The sequence below is a fragment of the Mus caroli genome, chromosome X, assembly GCF_900094665.2.
Source record: "Mus caroli chromosome X, CAROLI_EIJ_v1.1, whole genome shotgun sequence".
NCBI lineage: Eukaryota > Metazoa > Chordata > Mammalia > Rodentia > Muridae > Mus > Mus caroli.
This window is the reverse complement of record NC_034589.1, coordinates 43,980,337-44,004,997: the sequence shown is the minus strand read 5'-3', so window position 1 is coordinate 44,004,997 and position 24,661 is coordinate 43,980,337. Positions and strand designations below refer to the sequence as shown.

General features: G+C 40.7%; 1 protein-coding gene across 5 annotated transcripts in view; it reads left to right on the top strand.

The window, feature by feature from the left end:
* Hs6st2 (heparan sulfate 6-O-sulfotransferase 2) overlaps positions 1–24,661 on the top strand; it is a 279,976-nt gene that overhangs the window by 239,567 nt on the left and 15,748 nt on the right. The window lies entirely within an intron of this gene.

The window sequence follows — 24,661 nt, the reverse complement described above, 5'->3', positions numbered from 1 at the left end:
CTGCACTTGAAATATGACCTTCTATTCAATTCCCAATGTGAAAGATCTACTGACTGCATCTTTCCCCTTCTTTTTTACTTCCTGAATACCGTTTCAGTTTTACATATTAAGTCAATCATGGCCTCTCATGAAAATACGAAAAGTGGTGACAAGAATATGAGACTAACTCTCTGAACAGTTAGAATTCATTTCAGTTATTTATCGCCAAGCATTATGGTCAACATGCTGTATAAATTATGGAGGAATGGAACTGATATACCCTTTCCAAACAGCTGATGGTTTCCAAATTAGTCCCACTCCGTTGTTACTGCACACTCTCAGTTCACAGTGAAGCACTGGAGAGTTGTTTTAACTCCAGGCTTGTAGAAATGATAGACCCTGTCTGGGCACAGTCCCTCTCACACACATACCTGTCACACTGATTCCACAGTGAAATTTTTATTCATTAGACCCTGATGTATAATCCTGGATATTTGTGATTTGCAGATGCACATTAAAAAGGAGCATTGCTTTGTTTCTTCGGACTTTGCAGGTGCCCAATCTAAGTGAAAATGCTCTGTGTATCACGTAAAGAGCAGTTGGTATAAGTGAAGTTGATATAGAAGATGCATGCTGAATACTGTACTCAGCTTGTTCACAATTGGAGGGCTGAATAAATACATGCCCAAGTAGCCATGATCCATCCTAAGCTTCTACCTTTTCTACAGTCTGAGATGAATGTCTTTTATTTGCCATATATAGTATCTTACAGACTGGTTAACTTCTAACTTCTCATCAACATGGTTAACTATTAGTATTAAATTAGAACGTTTTCAGTTTCCTTCTTCATGGTTATGTGGGCCAGATTCCTTTGTATCACTTCTCTCCCATTGGTTTGCAGAGGTAGAATTTTTTTCTTAGTATGTTACTGCATATTTCCTCTGCCTTAGGCTATCTTTGGCCTCAGAAACAGTGCTGGTGTTCCATGGTAAGACACTTGGGGGCCTTCTTCACACCCATTAGAATACTGTCTATCAAAGTTTAGGTATTCCGCTGTGAGGCTCAGAGAAAGGTGTTCTATATACTTCCTGCTGAGTTGTCCTTGCACTTTCTTGGCTGCAGGGTGTATAGTGGTAGCTACAGCCAGCATCGAAGGTGCCATTCTGCTGGGTTTTCTGGTGTTATTTGATCTAATGACAGTAAGATGTATAGTTATAGAGTAGGTTTTTTTCTTTTTAGTTTCTCTGTGCTATTTTTGAGGCTAGATATAGGCTGCAAGAGAGAAAGTGTGTATGTCTCTGAAAAGAAGTCAGCTATTCTATTTTCTGAAGAAATATAAAATCCAAAAGTCAAGCTGTGTCAAGTTCGCCTCATGACAAAAATTAATAACCTATATGTATTTCTTGTGTGCTCATGTGCCAGCCTGTGTATGTATCATGTGGTACATTTTTCCTCATTAATCCTTGCTCATATGAAACTCACAAAGTAGATATTATTATTATTATTATTATTATTATTATTTCTACTTTACAAGTGAAGGCATCATGATTCAGGAGATAATATATTTAATTTAGATCTATATTTTTTGCAAGAACCATCTTTGATTCAAGTCCTAGAAGTTATTATACTATATATTTATGAAATGGGGGGAGAGAGAGTGAATCTACTTTGTACCTCTGTGCTATATCCTGGGGCCCCATAGGTAATAAATAAAACATTCAGCAAGGACCAAGGAGCTCACAGTCTTGGTAAAGAAAACCGAGAATGATGATATGCTGTTTAAGTGATGCAATGAAAGACTCACAGGCTGTGTTTGGAGTTACCTTGACCAATGCAATTATTGGGGTACAGGAGTCAAATCATGTGGGGATAGTGGTGAAATAAATTCTAAACCCTTTAATGTTATCAATATTCACCTCTCAAGTAACAAGGCTAGGTGAAGTACAGAAAAAATGCAACTTGCAGGGCTCGGGAGGTGTCTCAGTGGGTGGAGCACTTTCTCCGCAAATATAAGGACCTGTGTTCAAATTCCTCTTGCCAGCACAGGGTATGGTAAGCATATGCCTATAACTCCAGTGTTAGGGGACAAAAGCAAGTGAGTGCCAGGAGCTTGTTGCTAGCCAAATTCAGTGAAACTGGAAAAGTGAGCTTTGAGTTCTGTTTCAAGGAAAGAAGGCAAAGAATAAAGACCCATTACACCCTCCTCTTGTCATCATGTGTGATTGTATGGAGACATGCTTATCTGCATACAAACATACATATACCATGCTCACCCTTCCTCTTTCCACAGAGAAAATACATGCTGGATGGATAGGTGGATTAGAGAAATGGGAGTTGTGGTGTAGGTCAATGCTAAAACTGCATGAGCAATTACTCCTTCCACCTATTTAGAGCCCACTGAGGTCCAGTGAGGCATAGGCAGTGCGGAGCACAGGAAACCTCCAGCTTGGAAGTTGTGTCAATTCTGCTTTCTCTGTTGCATTGCCCGGATCTGAAGCTGGGCAGCCAACCTTCTGTTTTAGGGAGGAACAGATGGAGTGGGATATAGCTGGGCAGCAGAGCCAGACCACCCTGGCAATGACTTCCAACGAGGAGCAAGCAATTTCTTCAGTGTTGACAGTGAGTCAGATTGACAAGACAGAGACAGAAATCAGAACGGAACCAATCGTTTAGACCAAACAGTGTAACTTTTCCAGGTGCTGCTGACCCATGACCAACAAGGTCAGGCCACAGCTCTGAGCCTCACATGAGGCTTCTTTTTGGAATATAAACATGTTACTCTGCCCAACACAGCAGTCCATAGTCAATCAGTTTACTTCTTCCTGGATCATCTGCAGAAGGCACTGAAACTCTCAAGGCTTACAATGAGTCGCTACCACGAGGAGCTCTCCAAGTATTCAATTTGGCTTACTTGTTTTGGTTTCTTGAGATATTCGCCCTACTATGTTGGCCAGTCTGGCTTTGAACTCACAAGTTCTTTTCACTCTTGGATTAGGGACATCTGTCACCATATCTTAAAGGTGCTCATTTTGTATCAGAATATTTTCAATCTTTACATGAGACTAGTTCTTTTGTTGGACAGATTGCAGATAAGGATACCACCACTAACGAAACGTAAATCACTCCCCCTGAGTCACACATCCAGTCAGTAGAAGATGGCAGCCTAGAATTCTGGTCATCTAATGCTGTCCTCAAAACCCCATGTTCAGTAAGGACTAGTATCATTTTCCCAGAGAACATCACTTCAGCTCCTGGCCCATTTTCGTCTCTGAGGTCCAACAATGTGCTTTGCTCTCCATATCCCATGATGCATGGGTTGGGGGGAGGCATTCAGTGAAGATAGAGAATTTGGACGAATTGTAATCATTCCACTTTATACAAAATATAGCAGTAGTGGTGGAGAAAGGGAAAAGGTGTGCCCCGTCTCCAGTTCTTCATTTCTGTCTGAAATGCCATTCTATATCCTGTGTTTGGAGAGGGGCTCTTTCCCAACATTGTTGCACTGTCTGAAGCTTTTAATGTAATGCTTTGCTGGTGGGCGATGCAGTAATTAGAATGTAAACATCAACACAGATGTTTTCTCTCAAATCAAACAACTCATGCTGGTGGTCATTTCTATGTAGAGCTATAGATGCTCTTCAACTTATACTAGGCTTTTGTCCTGATAAACTCATCATCAGCTGAAAATATCATCTTAAAATACATTGAAATGCTAATGAGATAGCTTAGTCAGTAAAGTGCTTACCATATAAGCATTATGACATACCTGAGCTCCTTCCCCAGAACCTATACAAGAACGCTTAGCACATGTGTGTAATCCCAGCACGGTGAAGGCTGACACAAACATCCCTTAGGATAAATGACTATCCATCCTAACCGGTTTGATGGGATCCAGACCAGAAAGAGACCTTTAGCTTCTACATGCTCATACTCTTCCATGTGTGTGGACGTTCTTAGGAGGCTGAGAGAGACAGACTGTGAATTTGAGGTCAGCCTGGGCTGCATAGCAGAGCCCTGTCTCAAAAAATGTACTTAATAAACTTAAGTATTGAATGTTCAATGTGCCACTCATGCTACTGTGTTTGAACACTTGGGCCCTAGCTACTGGTGCTATTCTGAGAGGTTATGGAACCATTTACATGCTGTGCCTGGTACGGATGTAGGGACATAAGAATGGGGCTTATGCTTAAACTATCTCTTCTTTTACCCTATGCTCTTTGCTTCCCGACATGGTAGCTGTTATAACAAACTAGTCCACAAACTCTTGCCACTACAGACTGACCAAGGCTGAGAACTAGTATGCTTTCTTTGTCTTTCTAGACTGTATTCCTAGGATTGTGAACCAAAATAAAGCTCTCCTCCTTCAGTCATATCAGTCAGATATTTTGGTACAATAAGTGTGTGTGTGTGTGTGCTTACACCAATATGTCCAATATAGTATATATTATCCAGGGGTACCCATTAAATTAGATTGCATGCAGATGAGATGATACTTGAAATCAGTTAATCTCAGTATGAGCTATTTTCACATAGGCTGAGACTATGGAAAGGCATGGACCAACTCCTAATTTTAAATACTTCTTTTTTCTTGATGTAAGGCCTTACTATATAGCCCAGGCTGGTCTGGGGCTTACTATGTAGACCAGACTGGCCTTGATCTCATTGAAGTCTGCCTTCCTCTGCCACCTTAGTACTGGGATTTAAGGCATGTACCACCATGTGTGGCTCAAATACTCTTGAAGGCCATTAATATTAAAAGTCAGGCCAGATCAACCAACCATGGTACCTGGTAAGTGATACCATAAATGGTGAACTAAGTACTGTAAGTATTTGCTTAAATGCTAAGGGAAGGGAATAACAGTTACATGATAAAATGACAAGGTCCAACTTTTGCTCATGTCACAAATCTGCCCAGGACTCACTCTAATAGCAGATGCTACAGGATGACTGATTACAACTAAGACTGGCTGAAAGATTTGTCACAGAGAGAATTCTGTTATCTACTTTGCAGGATCTTAATGGGAGTAGGGTGGAACATGGCTTTGGTTGGCTTTCCTGTTTCAGGAAGAAGTGAGGGCTTGCTTGCTCTGCAGAGGCTCACTCAAGTGTTTGGTCTAGCTATATACATATTCGTTACAGGAAGAATCATGTGTTATAGCATGATTGTTCTTTCCTCTTATTGAGACACATGTGTTTGTTCTGAGCAAGAAAGCTGTAAATGCTTCGAGCAAAATTCTGGTATGTTCTATTTTAATCAAGTGTTTAAGTATTCAACTTTTCATACGATTTTGTAATTTTAGGTGACATTATTATCAATAGTGTCCTTTGATTGGCTATTAGACCAACACAACAAAGCTCATACAAAACCAAAGTATTAAACTGATTGTTTGATTTCTCCCTCTCTCATTGCTTCTTTATAAGAAAGGGGATAAAACAGCCCCTCAGTAGACATGCACAGAACAAGTTTCATTGTAGCCTGACTTTTCCTTCTGTAGCCAGGTTACTAAGAGACTTTTGGTTAAAAAGGAAAATTTCAGATAAATCCCAGAAAACAACATTTATTAATAAGGCAAGAAGCTTAAATAAGCCACTTTTTAAAAAGATTTACAGTAGCCAGGGATAAATAACATAAACTTCCCATACTTTGATGCTTTGATGTTTAACCTCAGGCCAAGCAGCTACAGTACACGATTGTCCCAATACTTCTTAAAATAAATTAACCAGGCAGCCTTGTGTTCATGAAAAATATCATCCTTGGAATCAGATAGACCTGGATTTGAATACTGGCTCTCCTTCTTCATAAGTTTCTATGTTCCTCGCTGGGCTGTTATGAGGATTAAATGTTCTAATCCAAGTAGAGCTTTCATAGTGCCTGGCAAGTGGCAAGTGTTCACTAAATGTCAACTAGTGATTATGTAGGTTTCCTTTGCCAGTGTATTACAGCTGGGGATGACATGACCTGGCCAATAGGATTATTGCCAGTAGAATTTTGATAAGCTCTGGTTGGCTCTGCTTATTTGCTTATCTACCTTGCCAGCTCTTGAAGTAGAGCAACAGTAACCTCATGCTAGCATATGCATAATACAGTTTGCAAAAGAGAACTAATGAATGACACATCTAGAAAAAAAGGACACTTGTGAGCAAGTTCCCACACCCCTCCATCTGGTATAGTATATGTACTGAATGTAAGTGACCCTCCCAAGGAGTACAGGTCAGGACTGTCCCTTATGGGTGCCTGCCTCTTGGGAAAGTGTGTTTTGCTGGGTGAACCTTGGAAAACAGGACCTACCTTTTTTTTGTCTGCCACCCAACACAAACACCTTCCATATAAATTCAAGGAGGCAAGGTGCTGCTGCTCTCTGGAGTAAGGATCCCCCAGATATTTGCAAGCTAAGGGAATTACAGATTCTAGAGAAACAGTATCAGTGAATGCTTCTGGAACAAGTGTATTGGTTTTCAGACAACGGGCCAATGGAGTGCAGACTACTTTGTCTTGAAGTACTAAGATTGTATGGAAACAGGAAGTGACAGTGGCATGCCGTCTAGATCACGATTGGGAATCCAACACTGCCTTACAATCTGGAATGTGCAATAATTCTAAAACAGAGTAGATGATTTTAATTTGAAACCCAGTTTATCAATATTTGTCTTTCCAGAATCATGCTCTGAGTTTCATCTCTTAAAAAAGCCCTTCCCTGACTCAAAGTCACAAAGGTTCACTCCTCTATTTCTTCTAGAAGTTTTATAGTTTTTATCTGTTTTATTTAGACTAATTATTCATTTTGAATTAAGGTTTGTGTGTGGTAGTGGGGGAAAGTTTTTTTTTAATTGATTTATTTTTTACACTCCATATTCCAATCCCTGACCCCACTCCCCATCCACCCTCCTGTACTACTGCTCTACATCCCACACCTCCTCCCCACCCCCTGTGGCCACGTGGATGCCCCCACCCTCCACTCCACCTGACCTCTAAACTCCCTGGCGCCTCCTGTCTCTTGAGGGTTAGGTGCATCATCTCTGAATGAACCCAGAAGTCCTTTACTGTGTGTTGGGACCTCATATCAGCTGGTGTATGCTGTCTGTTTGGTGGTCCAGTGTTTGAGAGATCTTGGGGATCCAGATTAATCGAGAGTTTTTAATGTACATATTGTACTTTTTTGTTGCTGTAGTAAAACACCATGACCAAGAGTGACTTCTGAAATACTTTGCCTTATGTTTCCAGAGGGAAAGTCCTTGATGATAGAGGAGGCATGGCCACAGGTAAAGGGAGCAGGAGGCCTAGAGATCACATCTCCACCCATGCATAGGAAGCAGAGAGAATGAACTACAAGGGGGATGAGGCTACAAAAGCTTAAAGCCTGCTCCAGTGATGTATACCCTCCTAAAGGTTTCATAACCTCCCTAACCAGTATCACCAGCTGGAACCAACTGTTCAAACACCTGTGCCTATGGGAGCATTGCATGAAAACTGCTGCACATATAGATATCTGATTGTGTGAGTTCCATTTCTTGACATCATCCTTTTTTTTTTTTTAAATCAAACTATCTTGGCACCTTTGTTAAAATCAACTGTGCTGTATCTAGATTCTCAGTTCCATTCTATTAAATGACATGGTTTTTCATGTGCTAATACCATTGTATGTCAATTGCTGTAGCTTTCTAGTAAGCTTTCAAATCAGGTGATCTGAGCCCACCCACTTCATTCTTTCTTTGCAAAGTTATTTAGCTAGTTTAGATCTTTTCTGTTTCTATGTGATGTCTTAGAACATCCTATACAGTTATAATTCGCTCTAAAAATTCCACTAGGATTTTTGTCATAGATTGCATTAAATCTGTGCATGAGCTCCAGAGAGAACAAACATTTCAACAACATGGAACTTCCATGAACGTTGCCTTAGATCTGTTAATGCTCTATGATTTTAAAGGTGCACAGGTTTCCTATCTTTTGCAGTGTAAATGTTTAAGAATTTCATACCTTTTTGTAGTGCTTGGGATTTACATTAGGGTCTGATGTGTGCTAAGCCAGTGCTCTACTACAGAGCTACACCCTTGGTCCCAAATGTTTCATACTTTTGCTCTATGTTGCCATGGTTTGGAGTGGTTTTGATGTATAGTTGTTCATTTCAAGTATATGGAATTATAGTAGATTTTTGCCTATTAATTTTATGTACTGAAGACTTTATAAGGTCATTAATTAATTTCAAGAGCTCTTTCTTTTATAGATACCATTAGATGTTCTACACAGAGTATTATGTCATCTGTGAATAATGACTGTTTTATTATTCCTTTCCAATAAGACTCTTCTTTGCTTTCCTCCAATGGTTAGAAGCTCTATTACAATGTTGAGTAGATCTGAGTTTTCACACGTGTAAATTCTCTCCTATTTAACTTTGTTTAAAATAAACATATAGGGCAGTGGAGAGATGGTTGAAGAGTGGAAGTATCCTTTAGGGAAGCTACTTGTGGGAAAAAGTAGTTTAATAATAGCTATACCATATGTCAAAGCTAGAGTCCAAAGCACTGGACAAAGACTTTTTTAGCAGAAGGTGGACAAGGCAAATGAGCAGAAGAAAAAGGAAGAAAGAACATCTAAAGTCTATGGAAGCACATGCAGTCTTCTGATTTCATTTTGCACTTAAATTTCCCCTTTGTACCTCCTCCCCCTCTCCACAAGGTATCATAGTTACAATGGCAAATTCTGAACCTCCATTGCTACTTCAAACGTTGAAAGACTATCCTGTGAAGAGCACTTCATCCCTCTGGGTATTTGCTGCTTCGCCTGTAAAATTGAAAAAGTGAAAATACTTTATTAATTACTGTCCTTATTTCTGTGACCAAATACAAGACAAGAAGCAATGTGAGGAGAAAAAAAAGATCATTTTAGCTTACAATTCAAAAGGTAAGGAACACAAAGTTTGAGCATGACCTAGCTAAACATATTAGGTCACCAGCTAGGATGCAGAGAGTGGATAGAAAGTGGGACTGGGCTATAAAAGCTTAAGGTTTATCCCTAGTGACCTACTTTCTCCAAAAACATTGCCACAAACTGGAGACTAACTATTCAAATACATGAGCCTGTGGGGAATATTTTATATTCAAATAATATTATATACTAGCAGTGCCTTCTGTATAAGGTTTTCAATTATTTTACTGAGTGCATACAATGTATAGAATATCATTCTGGAAATGCAGAAAAAGAATAATCTCCACAGTAGTCTTTGCAATTTTGCCAATTCTAGTAGAGGGATGTGGTCATTAAACAAATAATTACACATAGGCATGGTAGTACCTACCTATAATCCCCATTCTTGGAAACCTGGGGTAGGGGAATTCCAAGTTCAAAGCTGGGTTGTGCTACATAGTAAGATCCTGTTTCAAAAGGGAGAAAGGGGAAGAGGAGGAGGAGAATAGAGGAAATCCAGATAGAATATGGTATTTCAAATGGGAATAAAAGGCAAGGAATGGACATAAGGAATGACCAAGGGAAAAAATCTGTTGATTTAGATGAAGTGATTGTGGGAAACCTCACTAAAAGGTAATATGTGAAAGGTTTGAATTATTTAAGGGAATTGCTGCATTATCCTAGCTTCCTTTCTGTTGCTGTGATAAAATATCCTGATACAAAGCAGCTCAGAAGAGAAAGGGATTTTTTTTAGTTTATAATCCCAGGTTACAGTCTATCATTGTGGGAAAGTTAAGACAGGAATTTCAAGCAACTGGTCACATCAAAGTGAAGAGCAGAAAGAAATGAACTTGTATATGCCTGCCTGTTTGCACACAGCTAGATTTCTTTATTCATACAGTTCAGTATTGCTTGCCCCAGGGAATGGTGTTTTTCATACAGGGCTGGGTCTTCCCACATCAATTAACTTAGTAAGACAATCTCCCACAGACATGTCTACAGGTCAACCAAATGTAGACAGTCACTCATTGAGATTTTCTTCCTAGGCGATTCCAGGCTGGATTCTTTTCAAATCCAGAAGAGGATTTGGAATGACTCTCATGGATCATAAACTATATCAATGCTTTGTTCTCTGTAATTTGTTGAGTGTTTTCTGAGTCAGGCACTGTGCAGAGTTCTTTACATATTTTTTCCTTGTTTGATCATTAGAATAAGCCTAGAGAGTAAGAGCTACCAGCCCCTCATAATGAGGAAGAAGTCCAAAATCACATAGTTTATAGTTGATAGAACCAAAACTCTTAATTTCTGTGCTTCACCCCTGAGTATAAACTCATATATTCTTTCTATACATACACTTTATACTTAGGCAGTGTGTTAGAACTAGAGTTACAAAAATAATCAGAAGACTGGTCCTGCTTCTGGTGACCTTAGTTAGAGGGAATAACAAGTTCTGCAGGAACTGGGGTGAGTGGTTCTATCTCATCTTCCACTTGAAAATAAGGCTCGTCTTTTCTGGCTACTCCACCAGTACGTGGCTCAGAAACTTTTATGACTAACTTTATTATGTGCAAACAACCCAAGGAATGGGGAGGGCAAAAATAAAGTAATATGATTGGTCAGTGATGACTACATCATTAAAAAATATCTTGGATTTTCAAGATGATAGCTTGTCAAAGTTTAAAGAAGAAAATAAGAAAGAAGACACAGGTCGGTGATGAGCGAATGATATATTTTGCCTGGGAAATGCTGGCAATGCTACAAAATTCAGGCCATAATCTGTGCCTGCTTAAAGTAGTATTTGCACTGGATAATCAAGATATCAAGTGCATTTGAAGAATAATTATTGTATATGTGCCTTGTGTATCTGAAAAGGTTCTGGATGGTGAGGATAAATCAGAAAAGAACATCCTGTTGTAGCTGAGGCTATAGTTCAGTTGGTGTGTTGCCTATTTAGCCAACATAGAGCACTGGTCTTGAAGTTTTGATTCCGTACCACCACATAAACTCAGTATGGTGGCACATATCTATAATAATAGCACTGAGTAAGTAGAAGCAGAAGGATCAGAAATCCAGGGTCTGCTCTGACCATATAGCAAATTGGAGGCTGACCTGGCCTATATGAGACCCTGGTATCCTCACCCATAAAAAGAAAGACAGTACCTCATATTACTGGAAATAATTTGATCACCCATGACCTATTGTTTTGGGTAATTTGAATAGGGTTGGAAGAAGGCCTGGATTATTTAATCCAGGTGATCATCTATATACCATTTCCCCACCCCCATGCATTCTGCTGCCAGGACTAATATGCATTTGCTCCTCTGTGATAGCTGGTCTTGCTTATCCAGTTGACTGAGTTTGGGATCACTTAGGAAACAACCCTCTGAGTGTGTTTGTTGAGGGTGTTTCCAGAGTGACCTAACTGAAGAACAAGACCTACTCTGAGGACAAGTGAGTGGCATGGAGCAATGTTCCAGATGGGATAAAAAGAGAACAACAGAGAAAATGGGCTGAGTACCTGCAGTCATCTCTCTAATGCTCACATGTGGACATACTGCATGTGCACGTCACCACATCTTTCCATACACTAACATTGTCTTCAAAAACTTGGAATAAGTTTGGGAGACATGAAGAGGAAAGGACCTTAATTTGGCTAAAACCTGAAATTACTAAATTACAAACATAGATGTTTTTTCACAAGTGTTAAAAGAGACTTTGAATCTGATGCAATTGTACCATCAATCCCGTGAGTCAGATTTTTGTACCTCACAGATGAGAAAATTAACAGAAACTGTTTTGCTCAAAGTCATGTAACTAGTAAGTTTCATAATGGTGATTGAAATCAGTGTCCATGTAAGTCTAAATTGTCTTCCCATCTCTGTAGGGCACGGGCACAGGCACAGGTCTCTCTGAAATCGGGAGAATGAATTTTAGGTACCTATCCTCCTCAATACCTTACATATTTGCATACAAGTAGAACTGCATAGAATTCATTTCCAAAAAAAGGTAGTAAAGACTACTAGATTGTAAGGAGCAAGGACTTTTTTTAAGCAATAAGAGGCGACCCTTACTAAGTGCTTTCTGTGTATTGCCCTTGTTTAAGATTCTTTACATACATGCATACTCTCACTTAATCCTAGAAAGTAGAGCACAACATTAACTCAAGGAGAGCTTCTCGGGCATTTTATTTCCTTGGCCCATACAAATTTCTGAAGGGACTTGGGAGTGAACATCTAGGTTTCTTCTACAGATATGGCTTCTTTTAAGAGCTATTGAATCGATTTTATGTGTATCAGTGTTTTGTCTGCGCATGTATCTCTGCACTTAGTTGTGTATGCCTAATGCCTGCTAGGATCAGAAGGGGGCATTTGATCCTCTGGCATACTGGAGTTACAGATGGTTGTAAGCTGGCACATGGTTGCTGGGAACTCTACCCAGGTCCCCTGGAAAAGCACCAATGCTCTTAGCTATTGAGCCATTTCTCAAGTCCCCAGACTTGGCTTTTAATATGGCCAAATTATTGTTGAAGTTAGGCAGATCACAGGTTGTCCCAGACTTTTAAGTCTAAGAGCTCTGGTTTTTAGCATCAGAACTCTAAGAGAAGGGTTAAGAATGGTGGGCTTTCTTCCATATGGCACTTTTTCATAGTGGCTAGGGGGAGATTTGTGCATGGACAGCGTTATTGAGATGCTTTCTACCCATATATACCTCCTTTTTCCTATTTATGCATGTGAGCACTTCAGGGATGGATGTCCAAAGTCTTTTGTGCCCTTGCTCTCACAGGAGGTACCAGGGTAACTGGTTAGATTGTAAATGTTGTCAGGAGATAGTCTTCTGCCATTAACTCTCTGCATTACTCTACAAAGACAACTCCCATTCCTCCTGCAAGCCAGAGAATTCTTCTTGTCACTCTTCCTGGTATCACCAAGACACTGAAAAGTGAGCAGTGGATTGTGTCCAAGGCCTGCCAAACGCTACTAACTATAAGTCCACTCTGTTAAGTGGTCATCACGAACCATGGAGGGAAGCACATTTCCTCATAAATTGACAAACTTAGACCGTCTTCATGCTCCCCCTGGGCTTGGTTTGCATTGGCTCCCCTTCTCCAGCCTCACAGATTAGCATGTCCTTTTCCCGGCATAATATACCTAGTGCCTCATCAAATAGTCACTTTTCAAGTGCTCACCTTTAGCAGATATGATTTGGAGACTAATTAATGTAGCCTACTCTACCCTAGAAAATATACAATTGAAGGCTGTGAGTTATGTTCCCTGATTATCTGACTATCTCCCGCTTGGTGGCAGACAAGAAAAGGACTGTTTTGAGGGACTGTTTTTCTTATTGTTTTGGGTATGAACTTTACTGAAAACAGATCATGTGTTGCAGGCTTGCTGCCCAGATACACAAAGCACTAACCCTCATCAGTGGCTTACTGTTTAACAATGAAGACATAGAAATGAGCTATTCGGAATTCAGGCACCAGGGGCATGGCTTTTGAGGATATTTTGTATTCTCTCTCCCTCCATTTCTCTCCCAATCCCTCCCCATCCCCTTCCTGACTGAGTTGAACAGCCTTTTCTACCATGTGTCATTCTCCCTTGGTGTTTGTGTCTTACAACAAAGCTACACAAGCATTACCTGAAACTGTGAACCCACATGAAAACGTCCTCCCTTTAAGTCCTTTGCATCGGGCATGTTGTCATAGGGAAAGAAACAGTTGAGCCACACATCTTGATTGGTATAGTGTGTGAGGCCATGTGACCATACATTTGTGGGCATAGCATTTTATACTAGCCACTAGTGGTGGCAAGAAAAGAGTGGGTTTTTCCTGTCCTCTGCTTGATTCCCACATACCTCCCCCTAAGATATTTGGTTTTTTTTCTATCACCATCAGCCTCTTCAGTTCCTCATTTACCTTTTAACTGGTGAAAATAATAAAAGCAATATAAAGAAACAATCTGGGTTCAATGATCCAGGACAGTGTACTTAACGAATCTTTCCCTTGTGTGGACCAGTATTTTCTATCTGTGTTCTGTCCAAGTCATTTGAGGAAAGCATGGAGAGCCTGCTGAAGTTGAGAGTTATGGATAAGCTGAATTAGTAAGTACTTGAAGCCTCAGGCCCCAATAATGCCTCTTTCTGAGTGACTTCGTTTCCATCTGCTTTATATTTTCCTTTTAAAAAAGAAATTCAACTGTTGAGAACTAGTTTCTAAGTACAAGTGTAGACCTGACCAAATAATAGCCAAGGAGAAGGGTATGAAGAATACTACCTGGGATGTTCTTGCCCCATCTGCTCAGGGACAGGGCAAGTACTCCCTTTCCTCACTTCCAAGTGCTCTTTTTAAAAAGACAAAAAAGAAAAACTCTCCCATGATGTGGGCAGATTGTTCTGCCTGAATGGAAGGGACCTGACAGATAGGTGATGCTGCGCAAGATTACAACCTACATACAAACTGATCCTGAAATGCTTAGAAGAAAGAAAATGCCTTAGTTTTGAGTGATGCTCCCCAATCGACTGCTGTTCTACAGGCTAAGTGAACGTGCTCTATTCCTACTCCATTTTCTTCCACTGTCCTCTGTACAAGGGTCTAATGGAACCTGGAGGGGAAGAAAAGAGCATTAGCTTCCAGAGAGGGCTCTTTGAGTTGCTGAAGCCATCCTCTCCCAGAAAATGGCCTGGCAGATGTTTCATGGTCAAGGTCTAATCTGAATACAATTAAGAGGCCCGTGATTTTTCTAAAATTTATTTATTGAAGGTATTTAGAACAATTATAAGTGCAATTTTGCTTTGAATTTTTAAAAAAATGTTCTTCAACAGTTCACCGTATACATGCTAATTGGCTGATTCAACAGAATCCCTAGGTACATGCTAGCAGTATCCTCTCACCTCTTCATCCCCCTGGATTCCTTATCCACAGGCCATCATCACAGCACCATTATTTGACCTTTATCCTTCAAGGACCCCTGTTCAAATCTTAGTTCATTGGCAAGAGACATGGCTTTGCACGTTGACTCTAGCACTTTAAGTAACTTACATATTCCAGCCTTAGTTTTCTCTGTACAGTGGGAGTAAGAATTAAACCATCTTGTCTAGCAGAGATTGTTTTATCAAATTAATTGACACACAAAAATTACATAGATTGTATATTTGTATACTTTGGATGCTATGAGTCAATATTTGATATAGATATACATTGTATAATGGTATGCATGTATCATTTCAAAGACCCTCCACTTGGGTCTTTGAAATGTTTACTACATGATTGTCTACTTATTGTCTACTACTGGAGAGTCTTGTGGAATCACTGAAATGACTTATACTCACATTTTAAAATCGTGGCTATGCCTTCCTCTATCATGTCTCTCCTGGTACACTCTTGAGACTGTCTCCAAATCTCTCAATAATATCCATCTAACAGTTAATCAGGCACTATATGTGTTATTACCTTTTTAATTAATTCAGTCAGCAAATTTTACTGTGCACCCAGACGGTATACGTGGTACATGCTGGTATGGTTGAAGGTAGACAAGAGTAAAGGAGGTGGTATAGAGAGTCTGAAACACATGAAGAAGGTGTACTTCTTTTGTTTTCTGCAGACTCTGCCCCAATACAAAGTAGACTCTTATTATTATATGGATTAAAGTAAGACATGTCTGCAATGTATTTGTAATCAGCACAATGAAGTGTCTGTGGTATACCCTGGAATGGGCTGCTTATTCTTTTGCTTTCTCTTGTTGCAAAAACAAGAATAACCCTGGAATTCAATATGAGAGAAGATGTAAATGATGGCCTCACTTAAAAAAATAAATGAACAGAAGATAAACAAAAAAAGTCTTTCTCTTTGAACTTGAAAGATCCTTGAACTTACTTTAAGTGAAGAGCCTTGTCTCTGGTAAGGAGTTTTATGTTGAATCAAGTATAGGACTCACTGCATCTTCCTGAGTCTTGTGAGATTTCAGAGAGGAATGCTCAGATACAATTGGCCCTCTATCTGAACCTCCTCTGCTGCCTGCCTTTTAAGGACTATTACCTGGGAAATTGTTGCTGAGAGTGCTTTAAAAATAGTTCACTGATATATAGTTGGTGGCAGAGAAGACGAGAGGGAAAAGCAGAGGGAAATGGAGAGGCAGAGGTTAAAGGTAGGTTCCAAGGACTTGGCTTGTGTATTAAAAGTAAGCTAGATACACTCTAGGATAGAAAAAGAGCCAAGGTAAACACTGAACATCTGTTCCTAGGTCTGACCCTGTCTAGCTCTGCCATCTTGAGAAAATCACTTAGCCTTTCTTGGTCTGTGCCTTCTATGCTATTAAATGAGGAGGTATCTTTGCTGACTCCAGTACAAATAGCCAGACAGTTCCTCATTATCAGTATCCACAGAAACAATGATACCAGAAACGTCTATTCCTTTCCAGGTATTGCTGCTGCAGTTTAAAACTAGCGAGCTTGGAGAGATGTATTCTAAAAGAAGGAAAAAGTATTTCACATCTCCCTACATAGTACCTGTGACGGTCTGTTAAGAACACATTTAATTGAAGTAGCCTAATTCTGTATTCTTCTACTCAAGACATCAGACCAGTTCAACCAGTGTTTTTTGAATGGGACCTTAAGCAAATTCCTTTCAATGAAGCCTAGAGCTGATTTGCAAAAGGCAGAGAAGTGGACTGCCCACCCCCAGTCTATTTTAAAATGTTCACTTTACCATTGCTAAACTTCATTACCACTCACAAGAGCTACAGCTCTGAGATTAATGATCATCCCACAGGGAGGCAATGATGGTCAAGAGAAAAAAAAAAAAACCCAGCACATGCTATTTACTATTCTGCACTCTTTGAGAATTAACATCAATAATGCCATTGCAACATTTTTCAAAATAAAGAATGGGGATTTCTAATTGTCTAGTAAAAAAAAAATTCTAAATCTGACTCCCTTGAGAAGAAAGCTGCGTATAAATCATTAACATCACAAACCTCTGAGAAGTGTGGCGTATGTGCAAGTGCTTTAATCAGGATGGTATGGCAGTGCCTATTTTAATTTGATCACACTGATTACGTTTTTGTAAGCCAATATATGTTGCATTTTCAATTCAATCAAATGAGAATATCCTGCCATTACTAGATATTACTAAAATGCCCTGATGAATAAAGGCTAGACTTACCATTTTCAAATTGCTACTGACTTCCTGATTATATAATCTTTGTATTAAATGAAATCAATGAACGTTTGAATTAAATTCAGCAAACTGTAAGCACTAAATATATATTTTACTATACCTTTGTATTTTTTACCTTGAGCTATAGAATCTTTTAGTTGAGACTCATTGATTACTTCCAGGGATAAATTTTACAGGGCTTTCTCCCCTCATATACCACTTCCTAGGACAGTCTATCCAGTTTAAGGTGCTATAAATGTGGATGATGAATAGGTACCCTCCCTATTATATGTGTATGATAGCTGGGCCTCTTTTTAGCTGGAGATAAGCGTTATCTTATGTAAATGCAATTGCTTTGTAAATGTAAATGCCTATTGGGCCATCGATCACTCCATGATAGAAGGAACAGAACAATACAGGGAGATGCGAGAAAAACCTGTCTGGGGACAGAAATGAAGAAAATTGCTAAGTGGGTAAGGGATTGAATCAATGGAAGCTGAAGAACTCTGTGGAGGGGGCTGGGCTGGCAAGAACAGTGTCCTGAGAGAGTGTGTTGGGGCTGCCTGCTAACTGGCATTTGCAGAGGCTGCCAACAACCTTGCTTTCCTGGGGTTCTGGGAACTGAAGACAAGTGGGCCCAGTCGGGAGCAGTTTGCAGCAGTCCGTTAGGTCCTTTTTATGGAGTCTCAATTTCAAAATGTACTGTTCACCAAATGTGTGACTCACAGAGTAATAAAGCCCTCTAAATCAATGTGTAAGGCATCCTCAAGACAAACAGGGAACGGCTTTCTATTTTTGCCTGTACATTTATTTCTTTTATTTCCAGCCTACTTCCAAGAAAGATTTGAGGTGACTTCTAAAGGCATCCTTACTCATGCCTACTAGTATTTAAGGACCAATTCTGAAAATTGCCTCCATGTAGACCATATAAATAGAAAGAAAAGATTGTATGAAAACCAGTATGTATTCGGGTCCTCTCGCTTTATCTCTGAGGGGTGAGAAAGTGAGGAATGTGAGCAATTCTTGAGTCAGTGTCCCTCTAGACCCCTTTCCCCAGCATCTATGTTCACCACTCAGTGTCGTTGCTCCCTTTCTCGTTGCTTTATCTGCTTTCTAATAAAGTCTGCGAATTAGTGAGCTTGACCTCACTTGAGCTCGCCAGCTCGCTTGTGTCACTTGCCTATAGGCTCTAAGGATTTTCTGTTGTGGTCAAGGAGAGATTTGAGGTCAGGAATAATCCTGTTAAGGGTTGACTCCTGACCTATAAAGAGTATGTAGCTTAGTTATAAATAAAATAACACATGTCAAAACTAGGGAAATAGGTCCTGATTTGTCTCTATGACTGCAGAGAGTATGGTCATCCAGCTAGAGCCCTGTGTCAGGTCAGAACCGTGCAGTGTTGCCCAGGATATGCTCCAGGAAAAGGGGAAGCAAGCCAACTTGGGCCCTTTGGATACTACTGTGAGGAAGAAGGCAGGGATCTGCTTTTCCTCTCTGCACTCCTCTTCTCTCAGCCTCCTGTATGCCTCCTCTGCGCTGCTCCAGCCTCTATGGCATCGCCTTCTGATCTGGCCAGTCATCCTTGCTCCTGTAAGAAGCTTAACATAGAAAAGAGTCTTTCTGGAGGACAATAAAACCTAGCAGAGTGGTGTGTGTGTGTGTGTGTGTGTGTGTGTGTGTGTGTGTGTGTGTGTGCATGCATGGATTTGCATGTACCCACATTTCTGTGTGTGCAGATGATGTCCGTGTTGATGCCAGAGGCCAATACTGGATACCATTCCTCTGGAGCCATGAATCTTGTTTTTAGAGACAGAGAGTTTCACTGAAATCAGGAGCTTACTAATTAGGCTCATGTGGCAGGCCAGCAAGCCCAGAGATCTGCCTTTTTCTCCCACTCCAACACTGGAAATACCCCATGGGTATTTTATGGGGGTGCCGGGGATTCCACTTGAGTCCTTGTACTTTTGCAGCCAGTACATTCCAAACTGAGCTATCTCCCCAGGCCCCAGGAGATAGCTTTAATTGTTTTCTCTATGAAAGGCAATATAGATCATAAACATGAAGTATGTCACCACCCTTTTTGAGCTTTGAATACTTCTCCACCTCTTTCCAGAAAGCTGTGTGACATAGAAATTGTTCAACCTCTCAGTGCCTTAGTTTCCTGTATTGTTAAAAGGGAAATGGCAATACTAGTTCTTACCCTGTAGGTTTGATGTGATGATGGAAAGAACATACTTTAATCCCTTAGAATAGTGTCTGACACACCATCAAAGGTGAGAGAGCATTTGTGACAACTGAGTATGGATGCATGCAAGGCATCCTTAAGGCTTTTAAAGACCCCTTGTCTGGTGAGTCAGACCTATTCATATGGTTTGTATACAGTACATGTCCCTGTACTAGAAAGAATATGTTGAGATAAACTTTAAGCAGTCTCCAAATGCCAAGACAGTTGTACCTGCTGTCTGCTTTGGAACCACCGTTTTGATGGGACACAGTGCATGAGGACCAAGGAGAAACTCCTCATAACCTCACCCCCAGATGGCCCCAAGGGCTATTGCACATCCAAGCCACTCCACTACCTTCACAGCACTTATTATTTTGAAACCAAATGCTGAACAAATAGCTCTAGAGCAGCAGGTTTCTGGTACCATTTAGAAAATTGTACCTGCAATGAGGCAAAGAAACGGGTCTGGCATAGTATAAAACCTATAACCCCAAGTCTCAGGAGGCCGAGGCAAGAGAACCACCATGAGTTCAAGCTTTTAAAGGATGAGCACAAGTTGGGGTCATAGGCAGATACACTTTTGTAGTCTTTCAGCTTCCAGTTCTATCTGACCAATACCTGCACCTTTGGCAGCTGGCTGCCAGTCCTAAAGTGTGTGTGTGTGTGTGTGTGTGTGTGTGTGTGTGTGTGTGTGTGTAGTTCTCAAGCTTAATTCTCTTGATTCCCCCCCCCCTCATGGCTTTTCCTGGCAGCACTGGAATAAACAGCTCCCAGTGCTCCATCCAGAACCAAGATGGAACATGGGACCAGTCATTGTCATGGCAATGGCAGTCAACTGTTCCCCTCTCATCAGCACAGCCATTGTAATCTCAGAGCCCAGGGAGGAAGGTTCCCAGTGCTAAGTAATGTTTCCTTAAAAGATCCTGAAATGTGTGGAGGGTAACACATATTTTATCATAGTTATTCTGGCTCCAAGAGTGCAATGAAAATGTTAGCCTTGGCATATCAATCGTGTTTTACAGATGACTGTAATTTCCTGAATGTCAAAACTCCAAATTTTTCTACTAAGCAAACTTTTCAGTGGCAAAACAGATTGCCTCCATAATGTATCACTGTGGGCAGGAAAAATGAAATCTTTATGCACTGTATTATGAATCAATGAGGCATTGAGATTCTTGGAAGGGTGAGTGGACTCTGGAAAATGAAAAACTGCCGCTATTCCATCTCCACAAACCGCTGTTCGGGGAATGGAGGCTTTGGTGGCATTCAGTGTGTGGGGCACGAAAATATCAAATTCAAGTTGAAACCATTTCCCGTCTTTCCTTGCATTTTGAGGAGCAAACACCACTGTAAATATAGTAGGAGTCAGGTCATTTAACAGCTTCTTGTCCAAAGGCCTCCTAGTGTGATTCCCTTTGCGTAGTTGGGTTATAGCTAAAGGGAGCCTGATGGGGCTGACATTTCATTAAGAGCAAAGTGATCACTAGTGAGAGGCTAGGGAATATTTTATGGTTGGTAATTCCAAACCATACATATATTGTACAGACATACGTACACCAGTACTAGGTGTCTTGGACTTTGCTAAGCTATTTACATAAGCTAGCCCATTGAAGAATCACAGTTCTGTTAAGTAGGTGCTTTCAGAGAAGGAGAGCCACGCTTAGAGACATTAAGTAATGTACTCTAGAACTTGTCTCCAGGGCATTCTAATCCCAGAGACTCAAATGCAAAGCATTTGCCAGCGTTTGGATTTACTGCATGATTCTGAGTCCACAAATCCCATAGGAAGAGAACAGAAGAGACAAAAAGAGAACCTGCTCTCTTCATGTCAAGTGCCCATGCAAGAGAGAAAAGACTCAGACATGAAGTACAAGGTCAGATGAGCAACATCTTTTAAAGCAGTGCTTCTCAACCTTCCTAATGCTGTGACCTTCCTTTTACTATACAGTTCCTCATGTTGTGGTGACCCCCAACATAAAATTATTTTTTGTTGCTAACTTCATAACTGTCATTTTGCTACTGTTATGAATCATAATATAAATATCTGATATCTAACTTCTCTGGGGGTCATGACCCACAGGTTGAGAAACACTGCTTTAACAGCTGTGTCCACAGCCATTTCTGGAGGAATACATGGTGGTTTCAGCTGTGAAAATCAGAAGGAAATAAGCCATCTGAAGATGATACCGTTGGTGCTCTATATTCAGAAGTTCCATATCTGTGGGTTCACCTAACTCTAAAGGAAAAATATGTGGGGAAACATTGTGACTGTCCTGAATACCTGCAGAGACTTTTGCATGGAACTAATCTCTAAAGAGTAAATTGTAAGAATTACTAGCATAGCATTTGCATAGTGTTTGAATTACATTTGGACATATAAGTAATCTAGAGATGATTCATCTGTATGGGAGGATTGCATGGGGTGGACATTCCACAAACACCAGGTTATAGAAGAGACTTTGACAATGTGGCTTGGGACATCTATAGACACTTCTCAAACTCATCTCCTCTGAGTTTCCTATAAGCTATTTAGACACAGAGCAAACAGACCCTGTTGTAACTGGAGAAAAGAGCATGAGCAAAGCTATTGGTGGCCAAGTGCTGTGTGGCAGCGGGAGGTCAGTTTGCTTAGTGTGTGTGGTTCTATATGCAGGGAAGCAGTGCTGAGACAGAAGAAAAGATCAAACTAGTAACGTAGCGATCAAAGTCATTGGCAATAATTCTGCCAAAATCCAGCCTGCTAATTTTCTTTGCAAAGCCTTGAGCTTCACCCTTTGTAGCTGTTGTTTTCACATTCATGTGATTCATTACTACATTAGTTAGCATACAACGTTTACTATTGTACCTTGCTCTTATTTATCCCTGTTTCTCCTTTCCCACTCTTCCTGGTCTCCATATCTCTCTCCTGTATATCAGGTGCATTTTAAACCAGAGATCTCTGACAGGTTCTCAGCCCTAGTATATAATTCCTGTGGGTCTTTACTGTTCCTTCTCAGCTGCTTTTTTTCTTTCCTCTAAACTTGCTTTTTTTTTTCAGTATGCATGCCTCGTATACCTCCCTACTACTCTATTCTAACCCATCTCATCTCAATGTGGGATCTAGTTATAAGCTCATAGGATAGGGTGGCTGTCATTTTACAGGTCCTATAGTTGCTCCTCTATGCAAAGGGTAAGTCTTAATAGCTTATGACTCGCCACTTCCTAGTCCCTGTAATTATCACCAAAACATGCACATGCATGCTCATATAGCAGATACTTAAACAAAAGGCATAAATATTGTATTATGGACTTCTAGTTGATATGAGATAGAGGAAGTCTGATCGCCTGCACGCTTGAAATCATACCACCCCGCAAGGCTAGCCTTGGTTTCTTATGCTGTTAAGTGTTGCAGAATTCTACATCCCACAAAATTCCTTTCATTCTAAAAATAAGCAAAGTGGCACCGGATAAGCAAAATGAGTCTGGATGTCTAGACATGGGTTTAAGGCATATGCAACTTGATCACTTACTAGGTATGTGGCCTTTCACCTTTCTGTGCACTAATTTCTGTGTTTGTAGAATGGGCTAGACCTGTCTGTTTTACAAGTATGCCATGGGGATATAACGAGAATGAAGGCAAGCGTGCTGTGTTAAAAGATGTCTTTTAGGACAAAAAACGAAAGAGGGTGTGGTGCCTTTAGAAAGGTATGGAGCAAGAGCACTTTAATCCTTGCAAATTAACCAAGAAATACCAAGATTCTCTAGTGGAGTACCTCAGCAATAAAGACCTCATCACCTGAACAGAGGAGCTTGGTCTGCCCCAATGCAGCAACCCTAGCCTCCCCACAGCCTACCTGCCCATATATCAACTATCAGGACATTCTTTCCACTTCAAAGGTGAAGGTTGGTGTGTTCTTCCCACACCTTGACTCATGAATGTTACATGGAAGGAGGTGGGAAAGGGGAACAAGGGAACTTCAAAAATAGCCCTAGGGAAATCAAATCTTGCTTTAACTTACTGTGTTCATGACTGATTCATGATTCTGAAAAGGAGGTGGGGGGGGGGATTTGATCAAACTGTCACCAAATGGCCTCATTTCAAATTCCTTTGCTTTCTTTGAGCAGAAAGGAAAAGGCCTCTTGATGCTGACTATTGAAGCATCCTTTCTCTGTGTACATAGTAACCAGCTACCTGCAGCCAGGTAGGCCTCTGTCCTTCTCTGTGATGCTGCTTGAACTCTCTGCACTAAGCAAACAGGCATGGTATTGCCCTTTTAGGGATGCTTTCTCACATAAATTTTCTGGTGCTGTTAAATAGGTCAAATGTATTGTTAATCCTTTTCCTCCCACACCTGAGGTTTTGAGAAATTTAAACAAAAAAGGTGGCAGAGAGACAGAGAGATGACAAAATAGGAAGGCTCAACGAGTGTGAAGATGTGGGAAAAGAGATGGCAAATGTCACCTCTCTGGGCAGCTAGACCTGCTGACAGTACAGGACAAGAAGAAATAGCAACTACGGGTAGAGGATTTCAGGCCTCCATAAGAACTGGGAAAGAAACAGCATTCATCCCCTTTCAGGTAGCATTATGATTGCTACATTCTCTGCTGCTTGGGAAGGACCATCACTGGGGCCAGGAGAGGTAAGGTGCTGTAGCCAGAGGCAGGCTGATGATGGAAGAGTAGGGTTTGCCTGGTTTGGGCTCAGAACCCTTAAGTTCTGATAGTAGAACAAGGAGCTAATGTAGAGCAGGTAGGAGAAGACTAAAAGGAACATCCTGGGAAATTGCAAGGTCAGTTGTCAGCATTGAATGAAAAAGCCCAAGGATGGTGTTCCTTAAGCTCAGAACTCAGGATCAGACATTTCTCTCCAAGAGAACGTTGGCTGTGAGACCTTTTTATGACTTTGAGATGGTGCAGTGAAAAGAAATGAACTCCTACCCAGAAGAGGAGCTGTTTCTGTGCAAAGCTGCTGTTTGCCAGTCACATGATCATGGGATCTAACTGGCGGTAGTGGTGGTGGCAGTAGTAGTAGCAGTAGTAGTAGTAGTAGTAAATTATAATAGTAAATAATTTAAAATACAAAAAAATTAAAATAAAGGAGTTAGAGACTTGGTTTGGGGTTATGGCTCAGTCACAGACTGAATGTGCAAACTTGGTAGGTCCTTAGAGTCTTGGCAGCTCATTGCTCAAGGGCTTGGACGAGAACCTGTAAGAGGCCTGTCAAAATACATATTTATCATCTACACCTGAGGATGGCTTCTGCCTTTAATTAGGTGGCCAGTTCTACATACAAGACATAGCATGCACTGTCTACAGAGTACAGAGCAGTGTGCAGCGACTGGTACATGGAACAGTTTAGGCAATCCCCTCCCAGAACTGCTCCACAGCGTGACGAATAGCATGGCCCTGTGACTTTTCTACAAGG